General features: G+C 37.0%; 1 long non-coding RNA gene and 1 pseudogene across 3 annotated transcripts in view; one reads left to right on the forward strand and one right to left on the reverse strand.

Moving 5' to 3' along the window:
- The window catches only part of LOC107975919 (uncharacterized), a 149,985-nt gene that overhangs the window by 96,145 nt on the left and 27,935 nt on the right, over positions 1-25,905 (forward strand). The window lies entirely within an intron of this gene.
- On the reverse strand, positions 16,606-21,951 carry LOC100612892 (mitochondrial intermediate peptidase-like; annotated as a pseudogene).

Consider the following 25,905-nt stretch of genomic DNA (forward strand, 5'->3'; position numbering starts at 1 on the left):
TGGTTCTGTTTATAGACTGGATTATATTTAGTGATTTGCATATGTTGAACCAGCCTTGCATCCCAGGGATGAAGCCCACTTGATCATGGTGGATAAGCTTTTTGATGTGCTGCTGGATTCGGTTTGCCAATATTTCATTGAGGATTTTTGCATGGATGTTCATCAGGGATATTGGTCTAAAATTTTCTTTTTTTGTTGTGTCTCTGCTAGGCTTTGGTATTAGGATGATGCTGGCCTCATAAAATGAGTTAGGGAGGATTCCCTCTTTTTCTATTGATTGGAATAGTTTTAGAAGGAATGGTACCAGTTCCTCCTTGTACCTCTGGTAGAATTCGGCTGTGAATCTGTCTGGTCCTGGACTTTTTTGGGTTGGTAGACTATTAATTATTGCCTCAATTTCAGAGCCTGTTATTGGTCTATTCAGGGATTCAACTTCTTCCTGGTTTACTCTTGGGAAAGTTTATGTGTTCAGGAATTTATCCATTTCTTCGAGATTTTCTAGTTTATTTGCGTAGAGGTGTTTATAGTATTATCTGATGGTAGTTTGTATTTCTGTGGGACTAGTGGTGATATCCCCTTTATTATTTTTTATTGCGTCTATTTGATTCTTCTCTCTTTTCTTCTATATTAGTCTTGCTAGCAGTCTATCAATTTTGTTGATCTTTTCAAAAACCAGCTCCTGGATTCATTGATTTTTTGAAGGGTTTTTTTGTGTCTCTATCTCCTTCAGTTCTTCTCTGATCTTAGTTATTTCTTGCCTTCTGCTAGCTTTTGAATGTGTTTGCTCTTGCTTCTCTAGTTCTTTTAATTGTGATGTTAGGGTGTCAGTTTTAGATCTTTCCTGTTTTGTGGGCATTTAGTGCTATAAATTTCCCTCTACACACTGCTTTAAATGTGTCCCAGAGATTCTGGTATGTTGTGTCTTTGTTCTCATTGGTTTCAAAGAACATCTTTATTTCTGCCTTCATTTCGTTATGTACCCAGTAGTCATTCAGGAGCAGGTTGTTCAGTTTCCATGTAGTTGAGCGGTTTTGAGTGAGTTTCTTAATCCTGAGTTCTAGTTTGATTGCGCTGTGATCTGAGAGACAGTTGGTTATAATATCCGTTCTTTTACATTTGCTGAGGAGTGCTTTACTTCCAATTATGTGGTCAATTTTGGAATAAGTGTGATGTGGTGCTGAGAAGAATATATATTCTGTGGGTTAACAATGTTTTCATTGGATTAACAGTTCTTTATAAAAGTCACATAACAAGTATGTTAATAGTATGTAGGTAAAATTTAAAATCAATTCAACTAATGATATAAAATGAATTATAATCACAGTCATATGTATTCAATGAACTTCGTTAATTAGAGTTTTGGGGGTCATGTACAGAGAAGAAGATCTTAAGCAGAATGAATCTGTGATTTCCATCTTTTGAAAAGTCTTTTGCTTAATTATGAGAAAAATAATCTTTATTGTAGACACACAAAACAGAGGGACCTATGGGTTTTGTTTTGTTTTAAACTTAGCTCTCAGTGACTTTTGATTACTCAATTTTGGTGACAATTTGTATTGGCCACTTAGGTCAGTTTACATTATAATAAGCAAATTTTTTTAGAGAGAGAAATTGAGACATGGATAGGACAAGTAAGTTACATTTTGGAATTAATTCTTATAAAGATAGATGATTTGATTTCATCAGTGGATTTGTATTTTTAGCAACTGTCATACTATGAAAGGATCTCATTTTATTAAGGAGAAATTAAGTATGAAATATATAGATTCAAAGCTCATTAGATTAGTAATATATCAGAGATTCTGATGACACCCAGGTTTATGTAAAAAGGATAACACAATATGTAAAGGCAATGTTTTCTTTTCTCACAATAAATTTAGTTCACTATAAGTGTATACAGGAGATTGACAAATCTCTTTCTGCTCTGGGTGCATTCAGAAAAGTGAGAAATAGGAGAACTTCTTCCAGAAGGACTGAAAGAAGGAATAAAAGGTAGAGAAAGTAGTAGAGTCATAAAAAGCATGGAACTGCCTTCCCGACTAAAAATGTATCCTATTTGTCCAACTTGGATCTTTATATGATAGCTGGAAAGGGTAAAACATTAAATCTTTATCTTCCATTGACATTTCAGCATCATGTTGCATTTTAGGCTGTAACCAATTTTCCTGATTTCTGTCCACCCATTTCCCTTGAATAAAAGAGTTGGCAGAGAGAAATGATACCGTACGGATAAGAGGCTTAGTATTCCAATGGGACACATCCAAAATGAATGCTGCAATGGAAATGCTGGGACCTGAATGCCTTCAAGACCCCTTCAGAGCATGCACTACACTGGGTTTCCCACAAAATGGCGAGAATGATAATTAAGTGATTTGGCCATCGCATTTGGTGTTACAGAGGGCTGTTAACAATTGAGGTGGGCACTAGCCCTGGATCTTGTCTTTTGCCACTCCCCAGCCTCATGAGGAGCTAGTCCTTGTCCCAACTTCTGATAGCATCTGTATACAGCTGACTTCTACATTTTTAATTCAAGCCCAAACCTCTCCTCTCAACTATGAATCCATGTAAATTTCACTGCTTTTTCACCATCTCTACTTGATTATCTCGTAAGGCCCTAGGATGCAGCAGTGAACAAAACAGGCAAAAAGTGTCCTGGGAGAACTTACATTCTAGGAATCTACTCAATATGTCCCAAACTGAATTCATATTCCCTAAATATGCCCTATCTACTCAGTTGCTCTGCCTGGAAACCATGTCTTCTTAGCTTTACCTCTAAGGTATTTTTCTTATTATTTTGTCCCAACACAATAACACAAGAAATCCATCATTTCTCTCCTGAACTTCTATAAAAGGCTTCTAATTGGCCTCCCTCCATGTTCTCCTCCAATCCAAGCCAAAATTATTACTTATTTCATTCTTCAAGAGTGATCCTTTTAAAATGCAAATCTGATTATGACTAGGTTAAACCCTGCTTAAAAATTCTTCAAATGCAACTTGAATAACATTCAGAGCCTATGAGACCTGGCACAGTCTCGCTCCTGCCTACCTCCCCAGCTCTCCTCTCTTACTTAACTCTGAGTTCCAGCCACAGTGACATTCAGTGTGCTTTTAACTATGCCAAAATTCTTCTTACTTTAGTGACACTTCTTCCATTGAACCAACTCCAAATCATTTTCAGATCTCAACTTGAACATCTTTTTCTTGCCTACAATTTTTTGCCAGGTTATACTTAGTCCCTTTATGCATATATTTCCCCATACCTGCATACATACATACACACACACACACCCCACACACACTCTCTCTTTCTCTCTCTCTCTCACACACACTTTTTTCTTATGCTTTCTAACATGGTAATTAAGTAATTACCATGTTACTTAATTACTGTGTGATGATCTGCTTAATATCTGTTTTCACCATTGGGGAGGGAACTGTATTTATTTCTGTCGCCACAGAATATCCAGTGAAATAGTAGAATATCACAGTGAAAATAGTAGACACTCAATGAATATGTGTTATAGTTGAATATAAATATGTGTTATAGTTGTTGAATATTGGGAAAGGTTATAACTCCTTCAAGTAAGCCAGTATTACACCAAAAAGAGATAAAAATTCATTATTAAGGGCTACATGAATGTTGATAATAAGAGTGACTGACAGGAACAAAGAGACGTTGTAGCAGCTCCAACCTGGCAACAGTGATAGTAGAAATGTCATCAAAGATGAAAAGTGACTTTCGTTTGTATAAAATGAACCAGCAGACACTCATGATTGTTAAATAGGATTTCTGGTGATTTGTCCTGCACTGAATGCCTTTGGATCTATGATTTCCCTATAGACAGGTATTCAGATGTGGTTGAGTAGAGTTGTATAGAGGGTAGCATGAAATGCTAAACTGGAATGGGCAGAAACCCAGGTGACTGGTAAATACAGAAAGAAAATCCTACATAGTGCATATGCAGGTAGATTCTGGTGATGGCTTTTAAATCTGGTTTAGGATGCATATGCATACATATGTAATGAACTGAAAAGCTTTAAGGTTGGGGATGGTGCCCCACACAGGGAACATGAATGTCTTTTTTACAGAACTCCTGTTGAATTCAGATTTCAAAAGAACAGAGTAGCCCCCCCCAAAATGCGTAGTAATGATTTCATAATGGACATGCCTCAAGGTTTGGAACCTTCTTAAATTATTCAAAAATCCTCTGAAATATTTAATTTTCAGCCTTGAAGGACAGGGTTTATTTTGTTTGGGGAAGAAAAAAATGTCTCTATATTTCTGAGAGCTTGTTCTTGAATAAAAATAAACCAAGATAAGTAGATGTATGCATATATATATGTGTGTGTGCATATATATATATGTGTGTGTGCATATATATATGTGTGTGTGCATATATATATATATATATGGATATGTGGCATATGTTTCCTGTATTTTCATCCCAAAATGTTGAGTAAAACATTCAGACTCTGCTTAATGCCAAATGTTGCATCAATGCACCATAGAAGTACTACTGTTGTTGAGCTGCTAGGTCAACATTGAAATTATCTGTAAAATTTTAAGCTGCTTTTAGTAATAAATTGCTTTTTTTCAAAGATGCTTTGATCATAATGTACTGTCACCTTTTCTCACTAATTAAACTATGATAAGGGAGTCTGAATAGACTTCTAGTATCTTATTCCTATAAAAGACCTGAATAAAGATGTATTTCTTTTTATTTTTTGTCTGGTCATGGTTAACAATAAACAGAACTACTTTTTAAAAGATAATTCCCGGCCACTCTGGAAAACAGTTTGGCAATTTCTTCAAGTAAACATGTAGTTACTATACAATCCAGCAGTTGCACTCTTGGGAGTTTATCCCAGAGAAATGACAACTTAGGCTCATATAACATACGCAAATGTCCATAGCAGCTTTATTTGTAACTGCCAAAGACTGGAAACAACTTAAATGTTCTTGATTGGGCTCATGGTTAACAAACTGGTATGTGTGGTATGTACCGTGTGTATTAGTCAGGGTTCTCTAGAGGAACAGAACTAATAGGATGTATGTATATATGAAAGGAAGTTTGTTATTAAGGAGAATTGACTCGCACAATCACAAGGTGAAGTTCCACAACAGGCCGTCTGCAAGCTGGGGAGCAAGGAAGCCCAAAACCTCAAAAGTTTGGAAGCCAACAGTGCAGCCTTCAGTGTGTGGCCAAAGGCCTGAGAGACCTTGGCAAACCACTGGTGTAAGTCCAAAGTCTGAAAGCTGAAGAACTTGGAGTCTTCAAGGGCAGGAAGTTCGAGGGCAGGAAGCATCCAGCACTGAATGAAGGCCAGAAGACTTGGCAAGTCTGCTTTATTCTAGCAGTTGATCAGATGGTGCCCACCCACATTGAGGGTGGGTGGGCCTCTCCCCAGTCCACTGACTCAAATGTTAATCTCCTTTGGCAACACCCTCACAGACATACCCAGGAACAATACTTTGCATCCTTCAATCCAATCAAATTGACACTTAATATTAACCATCACACCATGGATTTCTACTCAGTAATAAAACAAAATGGATAATTATGCAGGCAACAATTTGGATGAGCCTCCAGGGAATTATGCGGAGTGGGGGAAAAAAAGTCAATCCTGAAAGATTTCAAACTATATGACTCCATCATATAAGATTTCTGGAATGACAAAATTATTAAAAACAGAGCTGATTAGTGGTTGACATGGGTTGGGAGTTGGAGGTGGCTGGTGAAGTGGGATAGAGAGTTGAGTGTGGTTATAAAAGGGCAACACAGGGATCTTTGTTGTGATGAAAATATTCTGTATCTTTGTTATCCATTCACTAGCTGATAGACATTTGAATTGTTTCCAATTTTTGGCTACTATGAATAATGCTACTATGCACATTCATGTACAGGTCTTTATAGGACATGTTTTCATTTTGGTCTCTAGGAGTGAAATTGCTAGATAATAGTAAGTTAACTTTAACTTTTGAAGCCATTGCCAAAATGTTTCCTAAAGTGGCTGTACCATTTTACACTCTCAGGACCAATGCATGAGGGTTCCAGATACTTCACATACTTCACAGAATTACTAACATTTGTTGTTGTCTTTTTCTTTATTTTGATGGGTGTGGAATGATATCTCACTGTGATTTTAATTTGCATTTCTTTAATGACTAATGATATTGAGCATCTTTTCATATGCTTATTAGCCATTCATATGTTTACAGTGAAATGTCTGTTTAAGCCTATTGCCCATTTTTAAATTAGGTAACTTATGTTCTTATGATTGAGTTTTAAGAGTTATTTACATATTCTGGATATAAAAAATCTTTTTATCAAATGATTTGCAAAATTTTTTTCTTAGTCTATGGCTTATCATTCTGTTTTCTTAATGATGTTTTTTAAGGAGCAAATGTTTTTAATTTTGAAAGTCTAATTTACCAACTTCTTATTTAAATTGAACAGGCTTTTGGTGTCATATTTAAGAAATCTTTTCTAACCCAGTGTCACAGAGATTTTCTCATGTTTTCTAGAAGTCTTATAGTTTTAGCTCTTACATTTAGGTCTATAATCCATTTTTGATTTTTTTTCTTTGTAGTGTGAAATAACAGTCTAAGTTATATTTTTTGTGCGTGTGGATAGCCAGTTGTCTTAGCATCATTTGCAGAAAAGATTTTTCTTTTCCCCATTGAATTGTTTTGCAAAACCATTGTCAAAACTCGGTTCACCATAAATGTAAAGATTTATTTCTAGACTCCCTCTCTTCTGTTATATTAATCTATATGTCTATTCTTATGTCAATACTATACTGTTTTCATTACTGTAGCTTTATGGTAAGTTTAAAAATAAAAAAGCGTAAGCTCTCCACTTTTGTTCTTCAGAATTGTTTTGCCTATTCTAGGTTATTTGTATTTCCATATGAAGTTTACGATTGATATACTCATTTCTATAAAAAGCTTGCTGAAATCAGGATGACATTGACTCTAGATAAATTTGGGAAGAATTACCATCTTAATGATATTGAGTCTTCCAATCTATGAACAGGTTATGTCTTTCCATTTATTGAGGTCTTTTTTAGTTCCTTTTAGCAATGCTATTATGAGGGAAATTATCTTAATTTTGTTTTCAGATTGTTAATTGCTAGTATATACAAATATAATTGATTTTTATATATTAATATTATGTCCTTAAAGCTTGCTAACCCTGTTTATTAGTTTTAGCAGCTTTTTAAAGATTCTTTAGGATTTTATACATGTCATCTGCAAATAAAATACCATATCATCTGCAAATAAAACAGTTTAATGTCTTCCTTTCTAATTTGCATAATTTTAATTTCTCTTCTTGCCTTATTGTGCTGGCTAAACTTCTGGTACAATGTTGATAGAAGTGGCAAGAGTGGATATCTTTGCCTTTTTCCCAATTTCAGGGACAAAGCATCTGTTCTTTCACCAGTATTACATTAGCTGTAGGGGTTTCTTCTCTGTTGTTTGTTGTGTAGTATAAAGCCTAAAATTAAGGCTCAGAATTACATGCTGTCTTGACGTTTGGTAAAAGCGGGATGTCCTCAAATGGCCTAACAGCAAGTTCCCCACTCTGTTCTGTTCCCATGGCTAAGGTCACATAGTTAAACAATTCCGTTTATCAAACAGAACAGGTGCAGTTCCTGCTTATCTCTGAGTAGTGGGTTTCAGTTCCCTGCCAGCCCATGGAATTATTCAAACAAGCCAATCACATCCTCCCACAGACAACACAGAACTCCCACAGACGGGGGTCACCTGACCCTCTTGATACTACAAAGCCTGCCTCCCATAGTCCCCGGATGTTCAATTTCCCAGTGCAACCCCCGAGTGGCCCCATATGGCATGTGGTGTCCTCCTCCCCTAAGCTGTGAGTATATGTGACTAATAACTGCTGTTGATCTCATCTGTCCAGTGTCAGGTATTGTGTGTCTATCTCTAGAATCCTAGGACAAGAATGCCTCCCTCACCAGTGAGATAAACAGGAGACAACAAAAACATTTTTGTAGACTCCCTTTATGAGGCTGAGAAAGTATACATCTAGTTCTAGTTTGTTTTTAATCATGAATTGATGTTAGGCTTTGTTAAACAGTTTTTCTAAAAAAAAATCTGAGATAATCATGTCATTTTTTGATCTAATCTTTGAATATGCATTAATTGATTTTCATTTGTTAACCAAGTTTGCATTCCTGGGATAAATCCCATTTGTTCATGGAATATAATTCTTTTCATATGTTGCTGGATTCAATGATGTCTAATGTTTTTTCTGGATTTTTGTGTCTATGTTTATTTTGGTCTGTTTTCTCTTTACTAGTGAAGTCTTTATCTGGCTTTAGTATCAAAATATAAATAACCTCTTAGAATGAGTTGGGGACTTTTCCTTAGTCATTTTTATTTCTTCTGCTTGTTTTGGTTGAATTTGCTCTTTGTTTTTCTTAAGGTGAAGCTTAGGTTATTGATTCAAGATTCTCTTTTTTCAAATATTTGTTTTTAAAGCTATATATGTTGAGCACTGCATTAGCTCCAACTTATATCTTTTGTAATGTTGTGCTTTTGTTTTCATTCAGGCCAAAATAATTTCTAATTTACCTTGTGATTTCTTCTTAGTCCTATGGGTTATTCATAACTGTGTTATTTAATTTTCAAATATTTAGAGATTTCTCAAATTTATTTCTATTAATTGGTAATTAAATTCCATTGTGGTCAAATAGCATACTTTGAATGATTGTTTTATGGCTTGCCATATGGTCTATCCTGGAGAATGTTCCATGTGTACTTGAGGTAAACATTCATTTCTCTCTTGGGTGGAATGTAGGTGGTTATATGCATCTTACCATATTATATACCAGTTAGGTTCAAAGGACTTAGTGTTGTTCAATTCTTCCATATCCTTTTTGATTTTATGTCTATTAGTTCTATCCAGTATTAAAAGTTCAGTATCAAAGTTTCTAATTATAGTTTTTAAATAGTCTCTTTCACCTTTGAATTTTGTCAGTTTTAACTTCTTCTGATATGAGGCTCCTTTGTTTGATGATTATAAATTAAAATTTGTTTTACTTTAATAAAATTGACTCATTATTAAATGTTCCTTTTTATCTCTAATAGTATCATTTTGTCTTATATTAATATAGCCACTCCAACTACATTAGTATCCTTTTATTTACATCCAGTTGTGTCTTGGATTCTGTATTGTCTCTTTTGATAGCATATAGTTGAATATTACTATTTAAATCTGATCTGAAAATCTCTGCCTTTTAATTAGAATGTTAGTGCACTTACTGTAATTTATTTGTTTCATTGGACATGTGGCTGCCATTTTGTTATTTGTTTTTTAGATATGTCATGTTTTTTTTTATCTGTTCCTCTTTTATGGCCTTCTTTGGTGTGAAAAAAATTTTTTAGTGTATAATTTTAATTCCTCTTTCAAATTCTTAAGTATGCTTGATGTATTTTCTTAGCAATTCTGCTGGGGATTAATATATGCCTTGTAATTTATAATTGTCTACATCAGGTTAATACAGACTTAATTACAGTAAAATATAACTTTGCTTTAATATAGCTTTGTGCTGTTATTGTCATAATATAACAATTTATAATATAAACCCAACAATATAGGGTTGTAATTACTGCTTTATATAATCTTATGTCTCTTAAAGCAATTAAAAGAAGAAATTAGAACATGTATACATTTTTTATACTTATTGACATATTTACCATTTCAGTCATTCTGTGGATTCAAGCGACCATCCTATGTTATTTCCTCTCGGTATGAAGACTTTCTTTAGTATTTGTTTAGTATTTCATGTTAGGCAGATCTATGATCTATGATCTCTCAAACTTTGCTGGGTATAAAATTATTGGTTGACAGTTTTTTTCTTTTCTTTTTTTTTAACCTTCAACCTACTCACACCAGACAGTTTTTTTTTTAAATCCCAGCACTTTGTATGTTTTTCTGCTCTCCACTGTGAAGATAATCCTAAAGAGATATGACTTCTACCTTCTTTTTGAACTCAAGATCCAAGTCCTTCCTGCCTCATAATCTTGGCTCTTTTATTGTCATAGAGTTGGTTCTCTTGGCCCTATTTTTCCTACTAGACCTGAAAACGCTTGAGCCTGGGTAATTGTGCCTTCCCATTACTAATGGATTAATCTCTGGAAGAAAAGGTGAACTTTAATTTAATTTAAATTTTTTAAATTCATGCAATAGTTGTACATATTTATGGGGGTACATAGTAATGTTTTGATACATATAATGTATAGTGATCAGAGCAAGGTAATTAGCATATCCATCTCAAACACTTATCATTTCTTGGTGGTGAGAACATTCAATATCCTCCTTCTAGCTGTTTGAAACTATACAATACATTATGGTTAACTATAGTCATCCTACAGTAGTGGTATAGAACACTAGAATTTGTTCCTCTTATCTAGCTATAATTTTGTATCCTTTAACAAATCTCTCCCTATCCCTTATTTCTCTCTACCCTTCCTATCCTCTATTATACTCTGTTCTACTTTTTACTTCTATGAGATCAGGGTTTGTTTTTTCACCTTCCACAAATGAATGGAGGACATGTAGTGTTTAACTTTCTGTGCCTGGCTTATTTCACTTAACACAAGGTCCTCCAGTTTTATCCATGTTGTTGCAAATGACAGGATCTCATTATTTTTTGTGGCTGAACACTATTTCATTGTGTACATACACCACATTTTCTTTATGCATTCATTCATTGATGGGCACTTAGGTTAATTCCATATCTTTGGTCTGAGAAAAGATTTTATGAATAAGACCTCAAAGGCACAGCCAACCAAAAGCAAAAATAAATGGGATTATATAATACTAAAAAGCTTTTGCACAGCAAAAGAAACAGTCAACAGAGTTAAAAGACAGCCTATAGAATGGGAGAAAATACTTGCAAAATATTGATCTGACAGATGATTAATATCTAGGATAAACAAGGAACTCAAAATATCAAGAGAAAAAAATCAAATTCAAAAATGGGCAAATAATCTGAACAGACATTTCTCAAAAGAAGGCACTTATGGCCAAGAATTCCATGAAAAAATGTTCAGTGTCACCAATCATCAGGGGAATGCAAATCAGAATCACAGTGTGGTATCATCTCACCCCAGTTAGGATGGCTATGACCAAAAAGACTAAAACCAAATGCCAACAGGGATACAGAGAAAAGGGAACTCTTATACATTGTTGTTGGTAACGTAAAATACTACATCCACTATGGAGAACAGTATGGAGATTTCTCGAAAACTAAAAATATAACTGTTGTTCAATCCTGCAATCCCACTACTAAGTATTTACCCAAGGGGCAGGAAATAAGTACATCAAAGAGATATTTGTATCCCAATGTTGGTAGATTTTGTTTCCTAGTATTTTGTTGAGGATTTTTTCTGTCTATGTTTTTCAGGGATATTGGCCCATAGTTTTCTTTTTCATTTGTGTCTTTGTCTGGTTTTGTTATCAGAGTTATGCTGGCCTCATAGAATGATTTAGAAAGAATTCCCTCTCTTTCAATTTTTCTGGAATAGTTTCAGGAGAACTGGTATACTTCTTTAAAGGTTCAGTAGAATTCAGCTGTGAAGCTGTTTTGTCCTGGGTTTGTTTTTGCTTTTCTACTTCCTTGAGATGTATTATTAGAATTGTTTATTTAAAATCTTTCTAGTTTTTCTAGATTTGGGTTCATTTTATTTTTATTTGTAATTATTTGTAGAGATGGCAGTCTCACTATGTTGCCCAGGCTTGTCTTGAACCCCTAGGCTCAAGAAATCCTCTTGTCTGTCTACTGATTGATTGATAGATTGATAGGGTCTTATGTTGTCCAGGATGGTCTTGAACTCCTGGCTTCAAGTGATGCTCCTGTCTCAGCCTACCAAAATGCTGGAATTGAAGATGTGAGCAACTGTGCCTGGCCTTTTCTAGCTTTTTGATGTAGGCATTTATTGCTATAAACATTAGTTAGTACTGTTTTTGCTACGTCTTATAGGTTTTTGGGTTTTGGTTTGCTGTGTTTCTATCTTCATTTTTTTTTTTTTAATTTATTCTTTTTTTTTTTTTTTTGAGACAGTCTTGCTCTGTTGCCCAGGCTGGAGGGCAATGGCGTGATCTTGGCTCACTGCAAGCTCCACCTCCCAGGTTCACGCCATTCTCCTGCCTCAGCCTCCCGAGTAGCTGGGACTACAGGTGCCTGCCACCATGCCTGCTAATTTATTTTGTATTTTTAGTATAGACAGAATTTCACTGTGTTAGCCAGGATGGTCTCAATCTCCTGACCTTGTATCCACCCACCTCGGCCTCCCAAAGTGCTGGGATTACAGGCATGAGCCACTGCACCTGGCCTAATTTATTCTTAATTTTTTCCTCATCTATTGGTCATTCAGGAGCATGTTTAATTTTCTTGTGCTTGTATAGTTTCAAATATTCCTCTTGTTAATGATGTCTAATTTTATTCCATTTTGATAAGATACTTGATATGATTTTTTAAAAATATTTTTGGGGGCTTATGTTGTGTTTTTACATATGGTAAATCCTGGGGAATGTTCCATATGCCAATGAAAATAATATATATTCTGCAGCTGTTGGGTGAAATGTTCACTAAATATATGCTAGGTCCATTTGTTCCATGGTACAGTTTATTTTATTTTTATTTTTTATTTTATTTATTTATTTATTATACTTTAAGTTCTAGGGTACGTGTGCACAACGTGCAGGTATACATGTGCCATGTTGGTGTGCTGAACCCATTAACTAGTCATTTACAACAGGTATATCTCCTAATGCTATCTCTCCCCCTTCCCCTCACCCCACGACAGGTCCTGGTGTGTGATGTTACCCTTCCTGTGTCCAACTGTTCTCATTGTTCAATTCCCACCTATGAGTGAGAACACGCAGTGTTTTGTCTTTTTTTTTTTTTTGTCCTTGCAATAGTTTGCTGAGAATGATGGTTTCCAGCTTCATCCATGTCCCTACAAAGGACATGAACTTATCCTTTTTTATGGCTGCATAGTATTCCATGGTGGATATGTGCCACATTTTCTTAATCCAGTCTATCATTGTTGGACATTTGGGTTGGTTCCAAGTCTTTGCCATTATGAATAGTGGCACAATAAACATATGTGTGCATGTGTCTTTATAGCAGCATGATTTATAGTCCTTTGGGTATATACCCAGTAATGGGATGGCTGGGTCAAATGGTATTTCTAGTTCTATATCCTTGAGGAATCACCACACTGTCTTCCACAATGGTTGAGCTAGTTTACAGTCCCACCAACAGTGTAAAAGTGTTCCTATTTCTCCACATCCTCTCCAGCACCTGTTGTTTCCTGACTTTTTAATGATCGCCATTCTAACTGGGGTGAGATGCTATCTCATTGTGGTTTTGATTTGCATTTCCCTGATGGCCAGTGTTGATGAGCATTTTTTCAAGTGTCTGTTGGCTGCATACATGTCTTCTTTTGAGAAGTGTCTGTTCATATCCTTTGTCCACTTTTTGATGGGGTTGTTTGTTTTTTTCTTGTAAATTTGTTTGAGTTCTTTGTAGATTCTGGATATTAGCCCTTTGTCAGATGAGTAGATTGCAAAAATTTTCTCCTGTTCTGTAGGTTGCCTGTTCAGTCTGATGGTAGTTTCTTTTGCTGTGCAGAAAGCTCTTTAGTTTAATTAGATCCCATTTGTCAATTTTGTCTTTTGTTGCCATTGCTTTTGGTGTTTTAGACATGAAGTCCTTGCCCATGCCTATGTCCTGAATGGTAATGCCTAGGTTTTCTTCTAGGGTTTTTATGGTTTTAGGTCTAACATTTAAGTCTTTAATCCATCTTGAATTAATTTTTGTATAAGGTGTAAGGAAGGGATCCAGTTTCAGCTTTCTACATATGGCTAGCCAGTTTTCCCAGCACCATTTATTAAATAGGGAATCCTTTCCCCATTGCTTGTTTTTCTCAGGTTTGTCAAAGATCAGATGGTTGTAGATCCATTGGTCTATATCTCTGTTTTGGTACCAGTACCATACTGTTTTGGTTACTGTAGCCTTGTAGTATAGTTTGAAGTCAAGTAGCGTGATGCCCCAGCTTTGCTCTTTTGGCTTAGGATTGACTTGGCGATGTGGGCTCTTTTTTGGTTCCATATGAACTTTAAAGTAGTTTTTTCCAATTCTGTGAAGAAAGTCATTGGTAGCTTGATGGGGATGGCATTGAATCTGTAAATTACGTTGGGCAGTATGGCCATTTTCATGATATTGATTCTTCCTATCCATGAGCATGGAATGTTCTTCCATTTGTTGGTGTCCTCTTTTATTTCATTGAGCAGTGGTTTGTAGTTCTCCTTGAAGAGGTCCTTCACATCCCTTGTAAGTTGGATTCCTAGGTATTTTATTCTCTTTGAAGCAATTGTGAATGGGAGTTCACTCATGATTTGGCTCTCTGTTTGTCTGTTATTGATGTATAAGAATGCTTGTGATTTTGCACATTGATTTTGTATCCTGAGACTTTGCTGAAGTTGCTTATCAGCTTAAGGAGATTTGAGGCTGAGACGATGGGTTTTTCTAGGTATACAATCATGTCATCTGCAAACAGAGACAATTTGACTTCCTCTTTTCCTATTTGAATACCCTTTATTTCTTTCTCTTGCCTGGTTGTCTTGGCTAGAACTTCCAACACTATGTTGAATAGGAGTCATGAGAGGGGGTGTCCTTGTCTTGTGCCGGTTTTCAAAGGGAATGCTTCCAGTTTTTGTCCATTCAGTATGATATTGGTTGTGGTTTTGTCATAAATAGCTCTTATTATTTTGAGATACGAGCCATCAATGCCCAATTTATTGAGAGTTTTTAGCATGAAGGGCTGTTGAATTTTGTCAAAGGCCTTTTCTGCATCTATTGAGATAATCATGTGGTTTTTGTCTTTGGTTCTGCTTATAGGCTGGATTACGTTTATTGATTTGCGTATGTTGAACCAGCCTTGCATCCCAGGGATGAAGCCCACTTGATCATGGTGGATAAGCTTTTTGATGTGCTGCTGGATTCGGTTTGCCAGTACTTTATTGAGGATTTTTGCGTGGATGTTCATCAGGGATATTGCTCTAAAATTCTCTTTTTTTGTGTGTGTCTCTGCTAGGCTTTGGTATCAGGATGATGCTGGCCTCATAAAATGAGTTAGGGAGGATTCCCTCTTTTTCTATTGATTGGAATAGTTTCAGAAGGAATGGTACCAACTCCTCCTTGCTATGGTAGAATTTAAATGTGATGTTTCACTGTTCATTTTTCTGTGTTGGTAATCTATCCAATGCTGAGAGTGCGATGTTGAATTAAGTCCCTGAGTATTCTTGTATAGGGGTCTATCTCTCCCTTTAGATAGAATATTTGCTTTATATTTCTGGGTGCTCTGGTGATGGGTATATGTGTGTTTACAATTGTTGCATTTTCTTTCCAAAGTGATCCCTTTGTTATATAATGTCTTTCTTTGTCTCTTTACAGCTTTTAACTTGAAGTCTGTTTGTATTGCTACTCCTGCTCACTTTTGGCTTCTGTTTGCATAAAATATCTTTTTCATCATTTCACTTTCAGTTGTGTTTACAGTGAAGTGAATTTCTTGTAGGCAGCGTATTATTGGGTCATGTTTTTATTAATTCATTCAGTCAGTCTATATATTTTAAATGAGGAATTTAATCCATTTACTTTCAAGGTTGTTACTGATAGATGAGGACTTACTCCTGTCATTTATTGATGTTTTTCTGGTTTTTGTATATTTATGCCTGGTTTGTTTTGTATATTTGTTCTTTACTTCCTGATTGTTTGTTGTTGCAGCTGGGTGGTTTTCTGTAGTGATAAGGCTTTATTCCTTTCTTTTTCTCCTTTGTGTATTGGCTTTACCAGTGAGTTTTATAGTTTCTCATGTTTTCATCATGGTGGTTACCATTTTTTTACTTCCAGATGTAAGACTCCTTTGAGCATTTCTTGTAAGTCTGTTCTCGTGGTAAATTTCCTTAATTTTTGTTTATCTGTGAAAGATTTTATTTCCCCTTCATTTCTAAAGTGTGGCTTTGCTGGGTTTAATATTCTTGGCTGACAGTTTTTTTTTTCAGCACTTTGAATCTATCATCCCATTCTTTCCTGGCCTGTAAATATTTTGCTGAGAAGTACACTGTTAGTCTAATGAAGATTCCTTTATATGTGACTTAATTCTTTCCTCTTGCTGTTTTTAAAATTCATTGTCTTTGACTTTTGACAATTTGACTACAACATTTTTCAGAGAAGACCTGCTTGGGTTAAATCTAATCGGGATTCTTTGAGCTTTCTGGACCTGGATGCCCATCTCTCTCCCAAGACTTGGGAAGTTATCTGCTATGATTTTATTAAATATGTTTTCCTCTCCTTTTCTATTCTCTTCTCTTCTCCTTGTAGAACACCCAGAATATGAATATTTATTCACTTAATGGTGTCTCATACATCTGTAGGCTTTCTTCATTTCTATATAATTAAAACAAATGATTTATTCCAAGTTCTATCAGTTTAAAGTTTTTCAGAAATTATTACAGAAATCAACACTGATATCAGAAACAAGCTTTCACAGCTGTAGCATTTATAACAAAGTCAATATCTACATGACCTTGATTTAAGAGATTTAGGGTGTTTCCATGATTCAGAATCCATGACAAAAGTTTCAAAGTCCAGATCCAAGTCAGAAACAAGGCCACTTACAAAGTAATCAATAGAAGGGCACTTTTGAAGCACACCTTCAACCATGAGCATGGGCTTCTTGCCTCCACTCTGGGCCAGCATCTCCCTGCAGTAGCACTCCTTGGTGGCCCTGTTAAAAGGATTTTGTAGAAAACATTCCTTCCAAACCATGGAAGTGACTGCCCTAGACATGAGGTTTAAGAGTAATATTTGGCCCTATAGCCCATGAGGTAGGTGATCGCAGCTTCCAGGCAGTATTTGGAACATATGGTAAGCCACAGAATGTCTCTTGTGTTTCCTTGAGAATGTCTGTGGTTGAATTCCTCAGGGGATGCTTCCTATGGTAGATTTGATCCAGAGGGGCATAAAAGACCTGAAGTTTCATATCAGCTGCAGCACAAACCTTTTTAGATTCAGAAAGCTGAGACACCATATTTTTTTGGCAGTGGCTGCCCATTCTAATTTTGTCTGGCAAACTGGTTACTCAATAATCATTTGCAAAGTACTCTATTAGAATAGAAGGAACCCCTGCAAAATCAATGGGGCACCTGGTTCCGGTGATGTGTTGGTAACAAGTACGTCCTAGCATTGAATGCATAGCATGTCCCATTTCATGGTCAAGATTTTCCATCATTCCAGGAGTTAGCAAAGTTTGTGAACTCCTTGAGGAATGGGGAAGATTCAGCATAAGAACTATGACTGGGAGTTGATAGTCTCTGTCTTCCTTTAATCTGCCTCTGTGGATTGGAAAATGGCAATCCTGATGTGGTTTGTCTGCTTGCTGAAAAAAATCAAAGTAAATGCACCCCAACAGTCCTTCAGATTCATAAATGATGGCCAGTTTTTGGACATCTTCACACCATACCTCTCCTTTTGCAGGCTACTCTGCATATAAGGAAATCTCCAACAGTTTGTTAAACCAAATATTCAGGCCTTCCATGCATGCTCCAAGGGAGAAAAACAGGCAATATAAGCCAGGGTCAATATTATACCTTTGTGCATGAATCACACCACTCTGGTAGCGGGGGTCCCAAGGCATTACTTTGGAACTTTGAGAATTCTGTTTCATTTTCTTTTTTTTAATTTAATTTAATTTTATTTTATTTTATTTTATTATTATTATACTTTAAGTTTTAGGGTACATGTACACAATGTGCAGGTTAGTTACATATGTATACATGTGCCATGCTGGTGTGCTGCACCCATTAACTCGTCATTTAGCATTAGGTATATCTTCTAAAGCTATCCCTCCCCCCTCCCCACACCCAACAACAGTCCCTAGAGTGTGATGTTCCCCTTGTTGTGTCCATGTGTTCTCATTTTTCAATTCCCACCTATGAGTGAGAATATGCGGTGCTTGGTTTTTTGTTCTTGCGATAGTTTACTGAGAATGATGATTTCCAATTTCATCCATGTCCCTACAAAGCACATGAACTCATCATTTTTTATGGCTGCATAGTATTCCATGGTATATATGTGCCACATTTTCTTAATCCAGTCTATCATTGATGGACATTTGGGTTGGTTCCAAGTCTTTGCTATTGTGAATAGTGCCGCAATAAACATACGTGTGCATGTGTCTTTATAGCAGCATGATTTATAGTCCTTTGGGTATATACCCAGTAATGGGATGGCTGGGTCAAATGGTATTTCTAGTTCTAGATCCCTGAGGAATCACCACACTGACTTCCACAATGGTTGAACTAGTTTACAGTCCCACCAGTAGTGTAAAAGTGTTCCTATTTCTCCACATCCTCTCCAGCATCTGTTGTTTCCTGACTTTTTAATGATCGCCATCCTAACTGGTGTGAGATGGTATCTCATTGTAGTTTTGATTTGCATTTCTCTGATGGCCAGTGATGTTGAGCATTTTTTCATGTGTTTTTTGGCTGCATAATTGTCTTCTTTTGAGAAGTGTCTGTTCATGTCCTTCACCCACTTTTTGATGGGGTTGTTTGTTTTTTTCTTGGAAATTTGTTTGAGTTCATTGTAGATTCTGGATATTAGCCCTTTCTCAGATGAGTAGGTTGTGAAAATCTTCTCCCATTTTGTAGGTTGCATGTTCACTCTGATGGTGGTTCCTTTTGCTGTGCAGAAGCTCTTTAGTTTAACCAGATCCCATTTGTCAATTTTGGCTTTTGTTGCCATTGCTTTTGGTGTTTTAGACATGAAGTCCTTGCCCATGACTATGACCTGAATGGTAATGCCTAGGTTTTCTTCTAGGGTTTTTATGGTTTTAGGTCTAATGTTTAAGTCTTTAATCCATCTTGAATTAATTTTTGTATAAGGTGTAAGGAAGGGATCCAGTTTCAGCTTTCTACATATGGCTAGCCAGTTTTCCCAGCACCATTTATTAAATAGGGAATCCTTTCCCCATTGCTTGTTTTTCTCAGGTTTGTCAAAGATCAGATAGTTGTGGATACGTGGCATTATTTCTGAGGGCTCTGTTCTGTTCCATTGATCTATATCTCTGTTTTGGTACCAGTACCATCCTGTTTTGGTTACTGTAGCCTTGTAGTATAGTTTGAAGTCAGGTAGCGTGATGCCTAAAGCTTTGTTCTTCTGTTTCATTTTCATCCGTCATATCATCTCAAAATCTTTTCGAGTTCTTTCAGAAAGTTTGTCAGAGAGTTTCTCAGGGAACTGGATGACAGTCTCTGAATTTTTAACTATTGTTCCTTGGAGAGCCCTGTTGGAAAACACAGAATACCCTACCAACTTTTGCAGAGGATCTCTGTTGCTGAGCAATTCTTCTAAACATTTTAATTGACCAGTATAGGGATAAAGAAAAATTTTGTAAGCAGCTTCTCACACCAAGTCACCTGGTGCTTCTGCATGGAGACCATCAATTATGATACGATCCCCATCAGATAAAAGTTATGGTGAATGTGTTCTAGTAAGAGATGCTTCTCAATCTTGTTGGGAAAGTTGTTTGCCATAAGACATGTACTACTCAAATCCAAGATTTTAACATTGAGGTCCACTGCTCTTTTACACTTTTCTTTGTCTAGATGGATTCCACTAATTTCAAAATCAAACATAAACAGTTAGGCCACTTGCCTAGTTTTTGTTTTGTTTTTAATCAGCTAGTAATTTTTGCAAACTTTGACATAATTCCACATTTGTGTTCAACCAAGTCAGCTACTCTGAACAAGGAATCTGAGAGCTCATCAAAGATGCGCACAATCTGGGGTCCAGGTGGGGTGGAACATGCATGTTCCACAAGCAATTCTGTCTTTCTCAAGGCTTTTTATTGGGCAATATTAAATTTTTCTGGAGCGCTGAGCTCAGGACATCCAAAAAGACCCCAGTGCTCACTAAACAGGTCCAAGCAGTAGCCCTGACATTGAAGACGGAGCCCACCAGGGACAAGCAGATGCTGACCCTTCTACATGGGTCTCAACTCTGAGGCTGGCGCTGCCTACCCGCCTTGGCCACAGGGCCACTACTCCGGCTACAAAGCAGGCTAGCCTTTGGGCACATAGTGTTTGTGCAGTAACCCCATGCCCAGCTGCAAGACCCTTGCTCCAGTGCTGCAGCTCCAGCCAGGAGTGCACGTTCTGCATTTCCGGGCTTTCTTCATTTTTAAAATGCTTTTTTCTTTTCTTTCTTTCCTTCTTTCTTTTGTTCACTTGTAATATTTCAAAATACCTGCCTTCAAGTTCAGAAATTATTTCTTCTGCTTGGTCTAGTCTGTTGTTGAAGCTCTTGATCGTATTTTGTCATTTCATTCATTGAATTTTTCAGCTCTAGGATTTCTGTTTGGCTCTTTTTTAATGATATCTGTCTTTGTTGGATTTCTCATTCAAATAATTACTTTTCCTGATTTCACTGAATTGTCTATCTGTGTTCTCTTGTATCTCACTGAGTTTCCTTACTATTATTTAGAATTCATTTTTGGCATTTGACATATTTCCTTATGATTGGGGTCTATTACTGGAGACATTGTTTTCCTTTGGAGGTGTCATGTTTCCTTTCTTTTTCATGTTCAACATGTTCCTACATTGATTTCTACATATCTGGTGGAAAAGTTGCCTCTTCCAATTTTATGAAGTAGGTTTCATAGGGAAAGGCTTATTTGTATGAATGGGTCTTGGAGTGTTGGCCTTGGTTCTGGGTGTAGTCTCCATGTAGTCTTTTTTTTTTTTCAGCTGTAATCCACACTAGTAACATTTATGAGTGTCTCAGTGTCCTAGGCTAAGATTTTGATGGTAGTGGGAGTGGGTTCCTATGCTGGGAGTGGGTTCTCCAGGCTATTTCTTAGGTTTGGGGAGTGTGTGTGCACATAGTGGTTCAGTCACCTTGGGGTCTGGCTTACTGGAATTGAGGCCATGGAGTTATTACTGTGGCTGGGAGCATGGGCACACATTTGCTTGGCTGGCCTTGTGGCATGCCTGCCAGGAGTAGATTGTGGAATTGTTCTCAGGTCCAGAATGTAGGCACACAGCTGGTCAGCTGGCTTGGTAGTATATCTACCAGGGACAGCCCACAGTACTGTTTTTCAGGCCTGAGACATGGGTGCAAGGCTGCTCAGATGGCCTAAGGGTGTGTCTGCTCTGGGGAAGGGGGACGCACCAGAGTGTTTCTCAATTTTGGGACACAGGTGTTAGGCAGCTCAGCTAGCTCAGGGTAGCCTTTGGGGACTGTTTCTTAGGTCCAGGTCATGGGCTCAAATCTGCTTCACTGGCCTAGGGTTGTGTCCACCAGAAGCCAGACTGTGGGACTGTGTCTCAGATCTTGATTGCAGGTGCAGGGCCATTGGGCAGGCTAGGGGCATGTCTGCTGGGGAGTGGGAGGACACTACAGGGACAGGGCTATTTTTCAGGTCCTGAGCAGAAGTGTGTAGCTGCTCCACCAGCCTGATGTATGTATTAGCTGTTCAGAGGCTTGGATGCCTCTCCTACTTTGAGGGGGGCATGCAGTGGTTTGGCTGGCTCAAGGTTGAGTTCACCCTGGGTGGGACTGCCAGACTGTTCATTCAGCTGGAAGTGTGGCAGCAGGGATGGGTGGGTTACCTTGCTGTGCAAGACCTGAGTCACAACCTACCCTGGGCCTGAGCTTTGTGCAGATGGAGTTGTGGCATTCAGCCACCTGTGTAGGCTTGGTAAAATTAAGATGAAGCCCCAGTATTGGAGAGGAACAGTGGCTACTGGCCATCAGAACAAGGTGCACTACAGAGATGGCTCTGTTCTCATGATGCCGTGCTGCACCAGCTTGTCTTGCAGAGGGTGAGTGGTGGGTGGGAAGTATACACGTCATGACCCTAAACTGGGGCAATGCAGCTGCATGAATTCCTGGCAGTTCTCCAAACTGGGCTCAGGGCTTGCAAGGAGCATGTGATTCTCCTGTTGTAAGAACTGTGAGTGTTTGTGGTGGCAATGGCGACTGGTGGGGATCTTTTGCCTACCTTTTCCCCCTGAAATGGGAAGTTCCTCCTGACTCCTGGCAGATTCAATCTGAGCAGGGGAGATGGTTGCAGACACCAGGTACCTCCATACCACCCTCCTGGATGTCAGTGAATCACCACAGGTGCATCTCCACTCCCTCGCTGCACACCAGCACTCTCCCTTCAACATCCCAGTAAAATCTTAGCTGTTTATTTGTTGCCTTGGTCCTTTCTTGTGGGAGGGATGAGTATCAAACATTGCTAGTCAGCAATTTTGATGATGTCACTTCTTTACTTGTACATAAAAGCAATGATTATTTCCTTGGCTTGCCAGAGAGCTGAAAGTTAAAATTTCATTTGAGAATATAATCCCAGGCTCCCAGTGATCTCTCTCTTTATAGAACTTGTGATCTTTCTAGCATTCTTTTAAATTTATTTTTAATTTTCCAATAGTAAATCATTAAATAATCCAGACTTCCTATTGGGTGTAGTTTTTAAGCTGCTAGCACCACCATCTTCATTTTATTTACCAAGCTAACAAATAGAAAAATTAGACCTAGAGTCTGGCTTTTCTGACCCATATATAATGCATGCAGTCATAGGTCTAACAAAGTTCATTTACACCATAAAAAAGAGCAAACTACAATTTTTACAATAAGCATATTTTGCCAAAAATAAAAAAGGGAATAAAATAATGTCTTACTTGCCTCCTTGTTAAAATAAACTCTTTTTTTAAAAAATAATTTTTTCTTGCTTCCAGTGTGGTTAGAGAAACTTTAACAAAAATTGACTATCATGGGAAGATCTTTGTATTAATAGCTCTGGAAGAGAGTGTGACTATCTTAGGAGGCATACTGCTTCACATAAGTGAAGATAATAAGAGACATGGCCTCTATCCATTGCAGCCATTAAGATCCTGTCGGGATATAGTAGTCACACTACTTATTTAACAGAAAATATAACATAAGGAATTGTTAATTAGGTATAAAATTGTTAGTTAGTTGGCAAAAAAGGCAAAAAGGAAACATAAAGCAACTGCAGGAGCAGATACCACTCCTAGGGCTGGGGGAACAAAGGGAAGAGGTTGCACATACAGGTTTGAGTATTTCTTATCCAAAATGCTTAGGACCAGAAGTGTTTGATTTCAACTTTCTTCAGATTTTGGAATATTTGCATATACATAATGAGATACCTTGGGGATGGCACCCAAGTCTAAACATGGAATTCACTTATGTTCCATATACATATATATAGCCTGAAGATAATTTTATATAAGATTTTAAATAATTTTGTGGATAAAACAAAGTTTTGACTGTATTTTGGCTGTGACCCATCACATGAGGTCAACTGTGAAAATTTCCACCTGTGGCATCATGTCAGTCCTCAGAGTTTCAGATTTTGGAGCATTTAAAATTTCAGGTTGTTGAATTAGGGATGTTCAATCTGTATTAAAACTTGGAAGCTTGGAGACAAGAAGCTCTGAAACTCAGATCTCTAAAAAGTGGTCTTTAGATAGCTAGTTTTTGTGTCTCTGACAAGGTGCAAAAAGGCTGGTTCTATAAGAGTTGTGATGGGAAGGACTTGCCCTCTCAGGGTGAGGCAGCATTGGGGAGCGGAATTGCCTTCTTAGGGCGAAAAAGCAATGTAGGGCTGATGCTTCCAGGAAGAGGAAGCAGGCAAGAGCAAGTAGTTCTTTCTTCCTGTCTCCACCTTGTGCTGTCCTTCTAAACAACCTCCTGTCATCACCATAATTGGCAGAACTTAAGAGGGAGCCAGCAGGAATGTAGTTTGTAAAGTCTCAGCTCCAGCATTATGTAGCACAGAATGGATAGATTTGATGCTGAGAAAAAAAAACTTAGTAACTGGCACATTCATTTAATTCTAAATAAAATGTTTTCCCCACCTATCCAATATTTTTGATTCCTATGTTCTTGAGATGATCAGAAATAATCAAATATTATTGTAACTTATGCTTTCCTATCATTTTAACCAAGGCTGAATCAAAGTTAAATTTTACTTCTTTCTATTATTGTGGGGGAGGGGAGGGGGGTGTATGCAGGGATTAGTTGGGAAAAGGGGAAAGATTACTTTTAATTTCTATAATGGACATACTAGTTTTATTGTTGACCACCTCAAATATGTTGGAGATACATGGAGTATAAATTATAAATAAATAAAACTCAGCTGTGCCAACTAATAAGAGACTCCCAACAATTCCCCAATTATCTAACCTTGGGGTGGGGACGGGAATGTACACTTTTACTGGTGAAGAATTAGTAGCAGGAGATGATGGAGGAAAGATAGTCTGAGCAGACACACACAACACTTCTTCAGTCTGAACTCTGTTTTTCATTCACCCGAAGGCTACTAGCCTAAAGCTGTAGTGCCTTCCAATTTCTGGATGAAAAAGCCACTTGGGAGATAGAGAAGAGAGAACAACAGAGGAAGTACATATTTAAAGTAAATGTGCTAGTTAAGATTCCCTTAAATTAAAATCAGGATGGAAGTAATTTTATTTTGAGAACCTTCAGAGAATACTATTGAATAATCTATGGTTCCTTAACACAGGAAGGGGTCTTCAATTATCTTTTTTCCTTTAACTGAAATTTTAAAATTAATAGTATCTTTTTCAATTTAGAAATGAAAGAAACTTTAAAATTGCTGCAAAAACATATACTGTTATATCTTGTTATGTGATGGTGCTTAACATAAAACAGGATGTTTTACTCATGGCCAGGAAAGCTTGTTATATAAGTACATTTAAACATAAAGCCCTCCTCCCTGCCTTAAAAAAATTAAAAGTCTATAAATTCCTAAGGATTTTGAAACTCTTGTTTAAGAACTTTGAGGAATTGGGGAAATGTAGGTTATGCTTGATTTTTAAAAAATGGTTGTTTTCAACAAAACATAATCTTGCAGAAGGGAAGAGTAGGAGGGTATGAATTATTTAAAAGCTTTTCCTAAGTGACTTTGATATCTGCTCCCCACCCCAAATCAGGTGAAGACCAATGGCAAAAATAAACATAAAGGTGGATGGAAAATTGCAATGCCAGGAGAGATATTATCCTTTAATAAAAAGCTTTTCCACATTTATGATTATTTTATTTTTTATAACATAAATAATAAAATAACATCTTAATGATAACCAGAGCACTAAAAACCACAACCAAAAAAAAAAAAAAAAAAAATCACAGGTACCTGGGTATTAAAATGGCCTGTTAAGGCATGCAGCTCAGTGTGATCGGAATTCACTACAGGGAATATTAGATTGAACAAAGAACTAGAATAGAAGTGTTGACAAAATTTAATTAGGAGAGGGCTGGTAGACGCTCAAGCATGGCCAGAGAACACAGAGATTAGAGCCTGTGGAGCCTCCCTCTAAGTGGGCATAGGAGATAGTGAAACCTGTTTGGAGTTGAGCTGCTGCAGCCTGGGGCACTTCTCTGGGGAGAGAGCTCTTGTTTCTAATTTTCCTAGAATACAGCTAACAAGGCTAATGTTACCAGCCCAGCTGAGGTCTTTTTTTTTTTTTTTTCCTTCTGCTGAGGTTTGTAATTCTACAATTTTAAATGTCCTTAACTATAAAAAACAGTCTATGAACCAACCCAACTTCTACATTACCCAAGTATCATTACCCTATATATCTCTTACATTAACTTATTATGTTAGTTTGTTCTTCTATAGTAGTGTTTCCTATCGCAGTTCTTATAGAACCAGATATGTTGGTATTTGTGGTCTCAGGTTTTTTAAGCAAAATTTTTTCATAAATCTATAAAAAGGATATAGTAATATATAAATCCCTTGGCATTTTCAGAATTTATATTTGT

This window comes from Pan troglodytes, chromosome 6 (genome assembly GCF_028858775.2).
Source record: "Pan troglodytes isolate AG18354 chromosome 6, NHGRI_mPanTro3-v2.0_pri, whole genome shotgun sequence".
Taxonomy (NCBI): domain Eukaryota; kingdom Metazoa; phylum Chordata; class Mammalia; order Primates; family Hominidae; genus Pan; species Pan troglodytes.